Genomic DNA, 16,086 nt, shown 5'->3' on the forward strand with positions numbered 1-16,086 from the left:
CGCATTTGTCCGAAAGAATGTTTAGGGCTTCTTTAGGGGCGCAAACCCGAAAAGAATGGAAGCAAAGCCGTCGTCTCATCTCAAAAGGGACGAAAGCTGGCGAAGGGGCGAGCCCCTCTCCCGTTGGCGCTTCCCCTTGTTCCGGCCCCTTCGTTCCTAGGCCTACCGGAACGGCTAGACCTAAACCACTCCGTGCACGCACGTCCGGCGTCGCCGTCTTTACATCTCAAAAGGCGGCGGCGGCGGCCGGGGAGCGCTTGTCCTGTGCTCCGGGGAGCGGCGCGGCGTGTCGCGGGAATAAGGCCCGGTCTGCGTGGCGGCGAGCGGTTTGCTGGTGCGGCTTGGACGGGGCGGGGCGCATGGGATTTGGGGGGCGTGGGGAGGGTAGGACAGGCGGGTGAGGCCGTGCACGGGAAAGTGGCCGGGGAAAAGGTGAAACTTTGGGGCTTTTGCTGGTTTTCTGTGGACGGTGTGCGTGTGGACCGTCGGCGTAAGGCTTTCGGGTCGGCTGTGCTCGTCTTTGCTCCACTCCGTGTATGCGTCCGGTTGATTGCGCGTACGTGCGTTCTCTTTTTTTCAAGAAAAAATGGCTTGAGACGAGAGCAGATTTTGAATTAACAAAGTCGTCAACCGATCAGTACTAGTACAACCATATTAAATCATTCAAAGAAAAATACCGAGATATATACGTGATGGATGGAAAGCAGCTAACACAGCCTTGCACGCATCAATCAGACAAGAAAGATACACATTTTTTTTTGAGAAATACAAGAAAGATACACATAAACATGAAACTAAAGGCGTTGGATGCATTTGATTGCTCGCATTAGGCCCAGCCAGACCCGCTCGGGAAGAAACACACTGTTTGGTTGCCACACACGCATCAAAATCTTAGCACGCGCGAACCTCAAAGCAGTCCTCAGTCAGGCCCGCCAAGGCTGAATCGGCAGCTTCCGGCGAGCCAAACTCGTGCGATGCAGGGGAGGGGAACGCGGCGCTGAGCAGTTGCGAGCAGGGAGATGGCCAGATCTCGCACGCGTCTTCGGAAAAGCGTCGGGACGATTTCGTGTCACCGTCCGCTGATTCGGTCACCCTATATAGCCAGCGTGACCAGAGCTAAAAAACTCCCGCCACCATTTCCCCTCTCTCGAGCTTTCTCTCCGGCGCGGATCCACATTGACGACAAGGTAACCGGCGCAACTGCTCCGATAACCGGTTGACGGCGGCGGCGAATCCACTGCTCCTTTTCTCCGACGTGTCCAGCGCCACCTCGCGGTTTCTCTGATGGCGTGTGTGAGTTCAATCACCCCCTCTTCTCTACTAGTTCTAGCCAGGTCTGTCCATGTGGTAGGGTTAGATCTTTCGATCTGTGTGACTGTGATGGATTTCAAGTATGGTAGGGGTTGTTTCCATGTCAGCAAAGATTGATAGCTTGTTGAACCTTGATGTTTGGGGTTTTGATTATATGGGATATTTTCCTTCCTCTAATGGGTACACTCATATTTTAGTTGCTGTTGATTATGTGCTAAGTGGGTAGAAGTTATTCCAACTAGTAGCGTTGATGACAGCACGTCTATTAAAATGCTTAAATAAGTTATCTTTCCGAGCTTGGAGCCCTTAGATATTTAATGACTGATGGTGGTTTGCATTTTATTCATGGTACATTCCGTAAACTCTTAGCTAAATATGATGTCGACCATAGAATTGCATCACCATATCATCCTCAGTCTAGTGGCCAGGTTGAATTGAGCAATAGAGAAATAAAATTAATTTTGCAAAAGGTCGTTAACCGATCTAGGAAGAATTGGTATAATAATTTAATGATGCAATGTGGGCTTATAGAACTGCTTATAAAAACCCTATAGGCATGTCTCCATTTAAAATGGTCTATGAACATGTCATTTGCTTCTTGAATTAGAACACAAAGCTTAATGGGTAATTAAAAAACTCAACTATGATTTTAATTTTGCCGGTGAAAAGAGATTATTTGACATTAGCTCTCTAGATGAATGGAGAACACAAGTTTATGAAAATGCCAAGTTGTTTAAAGAAAAAGTTAAAGATGGCATGACAAAAGAATACAAAAACGTGATTTAAAGTTGGTGGTTAAGTTTTATTGTACAACTCTCATTTCAGATTCTTTGCAGAAAAACTCCTCTCTAAATAGGAAGGTCCATATATTATCGAAGAAGTTTATCGCTCCGGAGCTATCAAGATTAACAATGCCGAGAGCACTAATCTGAGGGTGGTTAATGGGCAAAAAATTATATATTATATCTCAGGTACGTCCATTAATATTGAAATTAATATTATTCAAACAATAACACAGGAGGAACACATAAAGGAGACCATCCAGAATGCTTCAGAACTCTGAAAAGGAGTGGTATGTGATATGGTAAGTAACTGACTCCAAAAATTCCATAAAAGTATTTCTGTCCGTCTTGGAATATTAGAAAAAATAGAAAATTAAGAAACGGCCGAGAGGACCCACAAGGAGGTCACAAGGCATCAGAGCATGCCATACCCCCTAGGCGCGCCGTGTTGTCTTGTGAGGCCCTTGTGTGCCTTCCCGACACCGCTTTCTTCCCGAATACTTGTTTCACAAGATAAAAAATAATTATATATACTCATGTATGTTTAGACCACCATATTGCAAGTTTCTCCTTTGTTCATGTTTCGGGCTATTTTTCTGACAGGTCTGGATCACTATGTCTTTGCAAGAATCAGATGGGGAGAGCCATGTTTCCCATACTACCGCGGACCCAAGGGCCTATGGTGATGTCGGCCCCTATGTGTGGTCGATTGATGAGGAGATAGATGATGACTTGAAGAGGATGGATTCCTCGAGCGAGGAGGATGAAGAAACTTCCTTACCCCAACTAGGAGACATGCATATGGAATTCAAGAAATCAAGCATGTCGGTTACGGTTAAACCTCCCAATAATCGATTTACTTCTTATCATCACCTGCAAAAAGAGTGTTGCTTTATCTTCTACAGCCAAGCTGCATCCTTGGGTTGATGGTGCATTAACTGTCACCAACAAGCTCCGCAAGGAAATCATGGATCTTAAACGTCAAGTCAATAAGCTCAAAGAGGAAAATCGCATCCTCATGTGAAAGATCGTGGATGTCGCCTAGAAGGGGGGGGGGTGAATAGGCGCTTTAAAATAATTACGGTTTAGGCTTGAACGAATGCGGAATAAACCTAGCGGTTAATTTGACAAGCACAAAACCTACAACAACTAGGCTCACCTATGTGCACCAACAACTTATGCTAAGCAAGATAAACAACTAAGTGATAGCAAGATATATGACAAGAAACAATATGGCTATCACAAAGTAAAGTGCATAAGTAAAGGGTTCGGGTAAGAGATAACCGAGACACGCGGAGACGCGGATGCATCCCGAAGTTCACACCCTTGCGGATGCTAATCTCCGTTTGGAGCGGTGTGGAGGCACAATGCTCCCCAAGAAGCCACTAGGGCCACCGTAATCTCCTCACGCCCTCGCACAATGCAAGATGCCGTGATTCCACTAAGGGACCCTTGAGGGCGGTCACCGAACCCGTACAAATGGCAACCCTTGGGGGCGGTCACCGAACCCGTACACTTTGGAAACCCTTGGGGGCGGTCACCGGAACCCGTCAAATTGCTCGGGGCGATCTCCACAACCTAATTGGAGACCCCGACGCTTGCCCGGAGCTTTACACCACAATGATTGAGCTCCGAACACCACCAACCGTCTAGGGTGCCCAAGCACCCAAGAGGAACAAGCTCAAGGGCACCAAGCACCCAAGAGTAATAAGCTTCTCAACTTGTAACTTCCACGTATCACCGTGGAGGACTCAAACCGATGCACCAAATGCAATGGCAAGGGCACACGGAGTGCCCAAGTCCTTCTCTCTCAAATCCCACCGAAGCAACTAATGCTAGGGAGGAAAATGAGAGGAAGAACAAGAAGGAGAACACCAAGAACTCCAAGATCTAGATCCAAGGGGTTCCCCTCACATAGAGGAGAAAGTGATTGGTAGAAATGTGGATCTAGATCTCCTCTCTCTTTTCCCTGAAAAACTAGCAAGACTCCATGGAGGGATTGAGAGTTAGCAAGCTCGAAGAAGGTCAACAATGGGGGAAGAACACGAGCTCAAAGGATGAGGTTCATTGGGGAAGAAGACCTCCTTATATAGTGGGGGGAACAATCCAACCGTTACCCCCACTTCAGCCCCGCAGAGAGCGGTACTACCGCTTGGCCAGCGGTACTACCGCTTGCCCCTATAAGCGGTACTACCGCTCCCCCTCGCGGTACTGCCGCTGAGCCCAGAGCGGTACTACCGCGGTGGCAGGGCGGTACTACCGCATACGAGCGGTACTACGGCCCCCACTGCCGCGGCTAGTACCGTAAAACCCGACACGAAAAAGATCCCTCGAATCGAGGCGGTACTAGTACGAGACCGTACCGGTACTACGGCTGGGGCCACCAGCGGTACTACCGCTTGTAGCACCCAAGCGGTACTACCGCTCCGGCCCGCGGTACTACCGCTAGGAAACCAAAACTGCCATAACTTCTGCATATGAGCTCCGAATTGAGCAAACTCAAGCTTGTTGGATTGAGAAAGACGAGTAGCATCAAAACAGCTGGTGGCCCCAGCCGTAGTACCGCTGGTTATAGTAAGAAGAGGCAGGGGAGGTATGCCAACAAATAGAGGAGTGAAACCTCCAACCGAGAAGAACCGGCATAACCTCCAACATCGAAAACATCATAGAAGATGCGAGTGAACTCCGTTTTCGATGAACTCGAGCTTGTCATCAAGATGACCATAAGCTCCAAAACTCACAAAGAGAAGAACCAAAAAAGAACCAATAAAGATGATGCAAGGATGCAATGGTTTGAGCTCTCTATGAACAATACGATCAAGCTACTCATCGAGAGCCCCCCTTGATAGTACGGCAATCGATCCTATAACCCGGTCTCCCACCTACCATCATGAGACCGGTAAAATAGAAAACCTATCAAGAGCAAACCTTTGCCTTGCACATGGTCCACTTGAGCTAGATGATGACGATCTTGACTCCCTCAAGTTGGACCACCTTTCTTGGTTGCGTTGGCTCGATGAAGACTAGTTGATTGCTCCCCCATGCTCCACTATGGGTGAGCCACTCTTCCGCACATCTTCACAAGTCCATTGTCACCACAATGGATGGCAAGCTTCAAGCATTTGATCTCTTCATGATGCTTCACTTGAACTTGCACACCGCAACCTAACCCTACAAAGAACTCTCACGAAGATCATGGGTTAGTACACAAAGCGTAATTGACAATGCTCACCACACCATGGGATCGCTTGATCCCTCTCGGTACATCTTCTACGCTTTGTGAGTTGATCAAGTTGATTCACTCTTGACTTCGTCTTGATCAACCATGAATCTTTTCAACTCTCTTCATTTGGATGATGTCTAGAAGATATACATGAATGATCACACAATCTTCTTCTCCAAGACATGCTTGCAATAAGCTCAACTCTCACATGACCAATCTTTGGATAAATCCTTAATAACACCTTGGTCACCACATAAACTCCTTGATGAACTTCAAGAAATGCCTATGGACAAATCCTTCAAATATAACTCAAGGCAACCATTAGTCCATAGAGATTGTCATCAATTACCAAAACCAAACATGGGGGCACCGCATGTTCTTTCATCATGGGAATCATCACGAAGAATATTGCACCGCCAACACCGAAGAAAAAAACTTGAGTACACGGGTATGGGCACCACCCCTGGCTTGTTCCAAGCTTGGGGAAGGTGCCCCGATATCGTATCACCATCACTTTTATCATCATTATCTATCTTAGTTCGATCATTAGTTATTTCGTGATTTTGAAGAATAAAGTTTTAGTATGAATTAGCTTCAAGTGTTTGCTTCCTGATCTATCTATGTAACCGCGTGTGATAGTTATAAAATAAAGAGTAGTTTGAGTTTTGTTTCTTTACTTTCTTGTTTCAATCTTAGCAATAAAATAAATGGAAGGTCATATGCTAATCCCATGGGGAGTAATAACTTCACACAGAAAGAGTATGGTTGATAAAAATTATTAGGAATTAACAAACATAACATTGGTCATTGATGAAATTCATGCAAAATTAATAGAGGAAGAGAGGATTCACATATAAATACACTATCTTGGTCAAATAGTCGATGTTGGACAAGGAAGACAATGTAATGTGTTATATTTGCTTATATTCACATAGAAGTTATATTGTCATGGATCCTCTAGCCTGTGGTGCTTACTCATAACCTTTTGCTAGCCAAAACTTCGTACTAAGTAGAGATACTACTTGTACATACGAAACCCCTTAAACCCAGTTTCTTGCCATGAGAGTCCATCACATCTACGTATGGATTGAATAAGATCCTTCATGTCAGTTTCATCGGTGCAAAAAGCAATAAAATTGCTCCTAAATATGTATGATCTTTTATTGTAAGGGAAAATAAGCTTTGTACAATCTTGTGATGGCAAAGAAATAAAAGCGACAGACAGCATAATAAAGATTGCTATCAAAAGGGGAAATATAAATGATGTTCCTTTCCATTAAGAGCTTGCCCATTCAAAAACAAAAAGCGCATGACAAACTCTGCCTCCCTCCGTGAAGGTCCTATCTTTTACTTTTCAGTTTTTACTTTATGCAAGACTCAGTAATGTCCATCCCTATTCCATTCTTAATTACTCTCCACTTGGCAAGCATCATGTGGTAGGGAAAGATCTAGGCACATATATCCAGTTGGATGTAGGTAATCATGAATTATTATTGTTGTCATTATCCTTAAGGTAAATAAGTTGGCAGGTGAAAGCAATAAACCCTCATCTTGGTCTTGAGGCACAAAAGGTAAAAACAGAACACTCGGTCATCGAAATATACCCCCATGGTCTTTAATTCTGCTTGTGCGCGGGCCGTGTTCCTCCTCTCCACCTCCAGATCCAGTAGGAGTTGGTTTGTCTCCTTCTCCAGTGATACATACTGGGCCCTGATACGTCTCCAACGTATCTATATTTTTTTTTGTTCCATGCTATTATATTATCTGTTTTGGATGTTTTATATGCATTAATATGTTATTTTATATGATTTTTGGGACTAACCTATTAACCTAGAGCCCAGTGCCAGTTCCTATTTTTTTCTTTGTTTTAGAGTTTCACAGAAAAGGAATATCAAACGGAATGAAACTTCCGCGATGATTTTTCTTGGACCAGAAGACATCCAGTGGGCTTGGAGTGCACGTCAGGACAACCACAAGGCGGCCACAAGGTCGGGAGGCGCGCATGCTACCTCTTGAGCATGCGTTGGTTTTCCCTTGAAGAGGAAAGGGTGATGCAGCAAAGTAGCGTAAGTATTTCCCTCAGTTTTTTAGAACAAAGGTATCAATCCAGTAGGAGACTACACGCAAATCGCCTAGTACCTGCACAAACAATCAAGAACCTTGCAACCAACGCGATAAAGGGGTTGTCAATCCCTTCACGACCACTTGCAAAACTGAGATCTGATAAAGATAATAAGATAAATATTTTTGGTATTTTTGTTGTATATATTGGAAAATAAAAATTGCAAAATAAATAGTAAACTAGAATTGTAGATTGGAAACTTATATGATGTAAAGTAGACCCGGGGGCCATAGGTTTCACTAGTGGCTTCTCTCAAGATAGCATATATTACGGTGGGTGAACAAATTACTGCCGAGCAATTGATAGAAAAGAGCATAGTTATGAGAATATCTAGGCATGATCATGAACATAGGCATCACGTCCGTGTCAAGTAGACCGAAACGATTCTGCATCTACTACTATTACTCCACACATCGACCGCTATCCAGCATGCATCTAGAGTATTAAGTTCATAAGAACAGAGTAACGCATTAGGCAAGATGACATGATGTAGAGGGATAAACTCAAGCAATATGATATAAACCCCATCTTTTTATCCTCGATGGCAACAATACAATACGTGTCGGTTCCCTTTATTTCACTGGGATCGAGCACCGCAAGAATGAACCCAAAGCTAAGCACTTCTCCCATTGCAAGAAAGATCAATCTAGTAGGCCAAACTAAACCGATAATTCGAAGAGACTTGCAAAGATATTAAATCATGCATATAAGAATTCAGAGAAGAATCAAATATTGTTCATAGATAATCCTGATCATAAACCCACAGTTCATCGGATCTTGGCAAACACACCGCAAAAAGTATTACATCGAATTGATCTCCAAGAACATCGAGGAGAACTTTGTATTGAGAACCAAAGAGAGAGAAGAAGCCATCTAGCTAATAACTATGGACCCGAAGGTCTGTGGTAAACTACTCACACATCATCGGAGAGCCTATGGTGTTGATGTAGAAGCCCTCCGTGATCGAATCCCCCTCCGGCAGATCGCCAGAAAAGGCCCCAAGATGGGATCTCACGGGTACAGAAGGTTGCGGCGATGGAAAAGTGGTTTCGTGGCTCTCCTGTATGTTTTTAGGGTATAAGAGTATATATAGGCAAAAGAAGTAGGTCGGTGGAGCTACGAGGGGCCCACGATGGTGGGGGGCGTGCCCTCCTGCCTCGTGGCCGCCTTGTTGCGTCTCTGACTTCCACCCCAAGTCTCCTGGATTGCGTTTGTTCCAAGAAAGATCCTCGCGAAGGTTTCATTCCGTTTGATATTCCTTTTCTGCGGAACACTGAAATAGGCAAAAAAACAACAATTTGCACTGGGCCTTCGGTTAATAGGTTAGTCCCAAAAATAATATAATAGAGTATATTAAAGCCCATTAAACATCCAAAACAGATAATATAATAGCACGGAACAATCAAAAATTATAGATACGTTGGAGACGTATCAAGCATCCCCAAGCTTAATTCCTGCTCGTCCTCGAGTAGGTAAATGATAAAAACAGAATTTTTGATGTGAAATGCTACCTAACATAATTTTCAATGTAATTCTCTTTAGTGTGGCATGAATGTTCAGATCCCAAAGATTGAAGACCAAAGTTTAATATTGACATAAAAATAATAATGCTTCAAGCATACTAGTCAAGCAATTATGTCTTATCAAAATAACATAGCCAAAGAAAGCTTATCCCTACAAAATCATATAGTTTGGACATGCTTCATTTTCGTCACACAAAATACTCTCATCATGCACAACCTCGATGACAAGCCAAGCAATTGTTTCATACTTTAGTATTCTCAAACTTTTTCAACTTTCACGCAATACATGAGCGCGAGCCATGGACATAGCACTATGGGTGGAATAGAATATGATGATGGAGGTTGTGTGGAGAAGACAAAAAAAGGAGAAAGTCTCACATCGATGCGGCTATTCAACGGGCTATGGAGATGCCCATCAATTGATGTCAATGCGAGGAGTAGGGATTGCCATGCAACGGATGCACTAGAGCTATAAATGTATGAAAGCTCAACAAAAGAAACTAAGTGGGTGTGCATCCAACTTGCTTGCTCACGAAGACCTAGGCATTTGAGGAAGCCCATTGTTGGAATATACAAGCCATGTTCTATAATGAAAAATTCCCACTAGTATATGAAAGTGACAAAATAAGAGACTCTCTATCATGAAGATCATGGTGCTACTTTGAAGCACAAGTGTGGAAAAAGGATAGTAGTGTTGTCCCTTCTCTCTTTTTCTCTCTTTTTTTGGGCCTTCTCTTTTTTTTGGCCTTTCTCTTTTTTGCCTTTATTTTTTTATTTTTTCCCTCACATGGGACAATGCTCTAATAATGATGATCATCACACTTCTATTTATTTACAACTCAAGGATTACAACTCGATACTAGAACAAAATCTGACTCTATATGAGTGCCTCCGGCAGTGTACCGGGATGGGCATTGAATCAAGAGTGACATGTATGAAAAATTATGCATGGTGGCCTTGCCACAAATACGATGTCAACTACATGATCATGCAAGGCAATATGACAATGATGAAGGGTGTCATAATAAACGGAACGGTGGAAAGTTGCATGGCAATATATCTCGGAATGGCTATGGAAATGCCATAATAGATAGGTATGGTGGCTGTTTTGAGGAATATATAAGGAGTCTTATGTGTGATAGAGCGTATCATATCACGGGGTCTGGATGCACCGGCGAAGTTTGCACCAACTCTCGAGGTGAGAAAGGACAATGCACGGTACCGAAGAGGCTAGCAATGATGGAAGGGTGAGAGTGCGTATAATCCATGGACTCAACATTAGTCATAAAGAACTCACATACTTATTGCAAATCTACAAGTCGTCGAAACCAAGCACTACGCGCATGCTCCTAGGGGGATAGATTGGTAGGAAAAGACCATCGCTCGTCCCCGACCGCCACTCATAAGGAAAGCAATCAAAGAATACCTCATGCTTCAAATTTGTCACACAACGTTTACCATACGTGCATGCTACGGGACTTGCAAACCTCAACACAAGTATTTCTCAATTCCACAATCACTCAACTAGCACGACTCTAATATTACCATCTTCATATCTCAAAACAATCATCAAGTATCAAACTTCTCATAGTATTCAATGCACTCTATATGGAAGTTTTTATTATACCCATCTTGGATGCCTATCATATTAGGACTAACTTTATAGCCAAAGCAAATTACCATGCTGTTCTAAAAGACTCTCAAAATCATATAAGTGAAGCATGAGAGATTAATAATTTCTATAAAATAAAACCACCACCGTGCTCTAAAAAGATATAAGTGAAGCACTAGAGCAAAATTATCTAGCTCAAAAGATATAAGTGAAGCACATAGAGTATTCTAATAAATTCCGATTCATGTGTGTCTCTCCAAAAGGTGTGTACATCAAGGATGATTGTGGTAAACTAAAAAGCAAAGTCTCAAATCATACAAGACGCTCCAAGCAAAACACATATCATGTGGTGAATAAAAATATAGCCTCAAGTAAAGTTACCGATAGACGAAGACGAAAGAGGGGATGCCTTCCGGGGCATCCCCAAGCTTAGGCTTTTGGTTGTCCTTGAATTTTACCTTGGGGTTCCTTGGGCATCCCCAATCTTAGGCTCTTGCCACTCCTTATTCCAAAATCCTTCAAATCTTTACCCCAAAACTTGAAAACTTCACAACACAAAACTCAAACAGAAAATCTCATGAGCTCCGTTAGTGTAAGAAAACAAACCACCACTTTTAGGTACTGTTATTAACTCATTATTTATTTGTATTAGTGTTAAACCTAATGTATTCCAACTTCTCTATGGTTCATACCCCCCGATACTAGCCATAGATTCATCAAAATAAGCAAACAACACACGAAAAACAGAATAGTCTGTAGTAATATGTATCAAACGTATACTTCTGGAATTCCAAAAATTCTTAAATAAATTGGTGGACGTGAGGAATTTATCTATTAATCATCTGCAAAAATAATCAATCTAAAATCACTCTCCAGTAAAAAATGGCATCTAATCTCGTGAGCGCTAAAGTTTCTGTTTTTTACAGCAAGATCATAAAGACTTCACCCAAGTCTTCCCAAAGGTTCTACTTGGCACAAACACTAATTGAAACATAAAATCACATCTAAACAGCGGCTAGATAAATTATTTATTAGTAAACAGGAACAAAAAGCAAGGAACAAAAATAAAATTGGGTTGCCTCCCAACAAGCGCTATCGTTTAACGCCCCTAGCTAGGCATAAAAACAAGAATAGATCTAGGTATTGTCATCTTTGGTAGGCAATTCTTCAATAGAACACTTATAACCCTTGGGAGTTTCCTTATTTTTATTAATGATCAAACTCCTAGGCAAGAAATCAAGAAATTCATTTGTCTCAAAAGGTTCCTTAATGATAGCGAAAAAGTTGGGGTGAACACTTATTGATCTGAGATCCGCATTCTCCTTACTGGAAGATTCACCCTTATTTTTAGGAACATACATAAACTTGGCAACTTTGGTAGGAGGAGGGTTTGAAGTGTTTCTCACGGCAGAAAAGGCAGACCCTAAGTTGGTAATAATATCCTCAAGTTTATCAATTCTAGTGGAATCTTGATCTATCTTTTCATTAACTATGGGTTCTTTTTCTCTGAAATTTTCAAGAGTAACTTCTACCTTAGATCCATATTGGGTAATTTGGTTGTGGATCTTTTTATCCAAATTCTCGATAAACTCTACGGTGGCAACTTTATTTTCAATAATTTCAAGCCTTTGCATCACATGTTCCAAAGTTATTCCAAAGTTAAAATAGTTACATTAACCAAAAGAGGTGGTGGGCCAAACAAATCTATCCTAGCATTATAAGAATCAAAAGTATGGCTATCCAAGAAATTCCCTCCGGTAATGGTATCAAGAATATATCTGTTCCAAGGAGTGATGTCTACATAAAAATTGCGAAGAAGAACGGAAGTAGATTGCTTCCTAGTGGATCTATTCTGAGCATTGCAAATTCTATACCAAGCATCTTTTAGATTTTCTCCCTCCCTTTGTTTAAAATTAAGAACTTCATTATCGGGAGTACTAACAATGATAGAAGGACTGGCCATGATAGAGAAACAAACGATCTAACACACGGACACACAAGAAGCAAGCGAAACGATACGAACGGAAAAAGGGCGAATAAAACGGCAAAGGTGAAGTGGGGGAGAGGAAAACGAGAGGCAAATGGCAAATAATGTATTGCGAGGGATAAGAGTTTATGATGGGTACTTGATATGTATTGACCTGAGCGTAGATCTCCTCGGCAACGGCGCCAAAAATCCTTCTTGCTACCTCTTGAGCATGCGTTGGTTTTCCCTTGAAGAGGAAAGGGTGATGCAGCAAAGTAGCATAAGTAATTCCCTCAGTTTTTGAGAACCAAGGTATCAATCCAGTAGGAGACTACACGCAAATCACCTAGTACCTGCACAAACAATCAAGAACCTTGCAACCAACGCGATAAAGGGGTTGTCAATCCCTTAACGGCCACTTGCAAAAGTGAGATCTGATAAAGATAATAAGATAAATGTTATTGGTATTTTTGTTGTATAGATTGGAAAATAAAGATTGCAAAATAAATAATAAACTAGAATTGTAGATTGGAAACTTATATAATATAAAGTAGACCCGGGGGCCATAGGTTTCACTAGTGGCTTCTCTCAAGATAACATATATTACGGTGGGTGAACAAATTACTGCCGAGCAATTGATAGAAAAGCGCATAGTTATGAGAATATATAGGCATGATCATAAACATAGGCATCACGTCCGTGTCAAGTAGACCGAAACGATCCTGCATCTACTACTATTATTTCACACATAGACCGCTATCCAGCATGCATCTAGAGTATTAAGTTCATATGAACATAGTAACGCATTAGGCAAGATGACATGATGTAGAGGGATAAACTCAAGCAATATGACATAAACCCCATCTTTTTATCCTTGATGGCAAGGTCCCTTTCTGTCACTAGGATCGAGCACCGCAAGATTGAACCCAAAGCTAAGCAGTTCTCCCATTGCAAGAAAGATCAATCTAGTAGGCCAAACTAAACCGATAATTCGAAGAGACTTGCAAAGATATTAAATCATGCATATAAGAATTCAGAGAAGAATCAAATATTGTTCATAGATAATCTTGATCATAAACCCACAATTCATCGGATCTGGGCAAACACGCCGCAAAAAGTATTACATCAAATAGATCTCCAAGAACATCGAGGAGAACTTTGTATTGAGAACCAAAGAGAGAGAAGAAGCCATCTAGCTAATAACTATGGACCCGAAGGTCTACGGTAAACTACTCACACATCATCGGAGAGGCTATGGTGTTGATGTAGAAGCCCTCCGTGATCGAATCCCCCTCCAGCAGATCGCCAGAAAAGGCCCCAAGATGGGATCTCACGGGTACAGAAGGTTGCGGCGGTGGAAAAGTGCTTTCGTGGCTCCCTGGATGTTTTCAGGGTATAAGAGTATATATATAGGCGAAAGAAGTAGGTCGGTGGAGCTACGAGGGGCCCACGAGGGTGGGGGCGCGCCTACCCCCTGGGCGCACCCTCCTGCCTCATGACCGCCTCATTGCCTCTCTGACTTCCACTCCAAGTCTCCTGGATTGAGTTTGTTCCAAGAAAGATCCTCGCGAAGGTTTCATTCCGTTTGATATTCCTTTTCTACGAAACACTGAAATAGGCAAAAAAACAACAATTTGCACTGGGCCTTCGGTTAATAGGTTAGTCCCAAAAATAATATTAAAGAGTATATTAGAGCCCATTAAACATCCCAAACAGATAATATAATAGCATGGAACAATAAAAAATTATAGATACGTTGGAGACGTATCAGCGCCCCCACCCTTGTGGGCCCCTCGTGACTCCACCGACCTATTTCTTCTGCCTATATATTCTTAAATATCCCAAAACCTACAGGGGAGCCACAAAACCACTTTTCCACCGCCGCACCCTTTTGTACCCGTGAGATCCCGTCTAGGGGCCTTTTCCGGCGTCCTGCCGGAGGGGGATTCGATCACGGAGGGCTTCTACATCAACACCATTGCCTCTCCGATGAAGTGTGAGTAGTTTACCACAGACCTACGGGTCCATAGCTAGTAGGTAGATGGATTCTTCTCTCTCTTTGATTCTCAATACAAAGTTCTCCTTGATGTTCTTGGAGAATATTCGATGTAATACTCTTTTGTGGTGTGTTTGCCGAGATCCGATGAATTGTGGATTTATGATCAGCTTATCTATGAATATTATTTGAATCTCCTCTAAATTCTTATATGCATGATCTGATATCTTTGCAAGTCTCTTCGAACTATCGATTTGGTTTGGCCAACTAGATTGGTTTTTCTTGCAATGGGAGAAGTGAAGGAAATATGCCCTAGAGGCAATAATAAAGTTATTTATATTACCTTATATCATGATAAATGTTTATTATTCATGCTAGAATTGTATTAACCGAAAATTTAATACATGTGTGAATACATAGACAAACAGAGTGTCACTAGTATGCCTCTACTTGACTAGCTCGGTAATCAAAGATGGTTAAGTTTCCTAGCCATGGACAAGAGTTCTCATTTGATGAACGGGATCACATCATTAGAAATGATGTGATTGACTTGACCCATCCGTTAGCTTAGCACTATGATCGTTTAGTTTATTGCTATTGCTTTCTTCATGACTTATACATGTTCCTATGACTATGAGATTATGCAACTCCCGAATACCGGAGGAACACTTTGTGTGCTATCAAACATCACAACATAACTGGGTGATTATAAAGATGCTCTACAGGTGTCTCCGATGGTGTTTGTTGAGTTGACATAGATCGAGATTAGGATTGTTCACTCCGATTGTCGGAGAGGTATCTCTGGGCCCTCTCGGTAATGCACGTCACTATAAGCCTTGCAAGCAATGTGACTAATGAGTTAGTTAAGGGATGATGCATTACAGAACGAGTAAAGAGACTTGCCGGTAACGAGATTGAACTAGGTATTGAGATACCTGAAGGAAATATGCCCTAGAGGCAATAATAAAGTTATTATTTATTTCCGTATTTCATGATAAATGTTATTTATTCATGCTAGAATTGTATTAACCGGAAACTTAGTACATGTGTGGATACACAGACAAATAGAGCGTCACTAGTATGCCTCTACTTGACTAGCTCGTTGAATCAAAGATGGTTAAGTTTCCTAGCCATAGACATGAGTTGTCGTTTGATTAACGGGATCACATCATTAGAGAATGATGTGATTGACTTGACCCATTTCATTAGCTTAGCATACGATCGTTTAGTATATTGTTATTGCTTTCTTCATGACTTATACATGTTCCTATGACTATGAGATTATGCAACTCCCAAATACCGGAGGAACACTTTGTGTGCTACCAAACGTCACAACGTAACTAGGTGATTATAAAGGTGCTCTACAGGTGTCTCCGATGGTACTTGTTGAGTTGGCATAGATCGAGATTAGGATTTGTCACTCTGATCGTCGGAGAGGTATCTCTGGGCCCTCTCGGTAATGCACATCACTATAAGCCTTGCAAGCAATGCAACTAATGAGTTAGTTGCGGGATGATGTATTACGGAACGAGTAAAGAGACTTGCCGGTAA

Source organism: Aegilops tauschii, chromosome 5 (assembly GCF_002575655.3).
Source record: "Aegilops tauschii subsp. strangulata cultivar AL8/78 chromosome 5, Aet v6.0, whole genome shotgun sequence".
NCBI lineage: Eukaryota > Viridiplantae > Streptophyta > Magnoliopsida > Poales > Poaceae > Aegilops > Aegilops tauschii.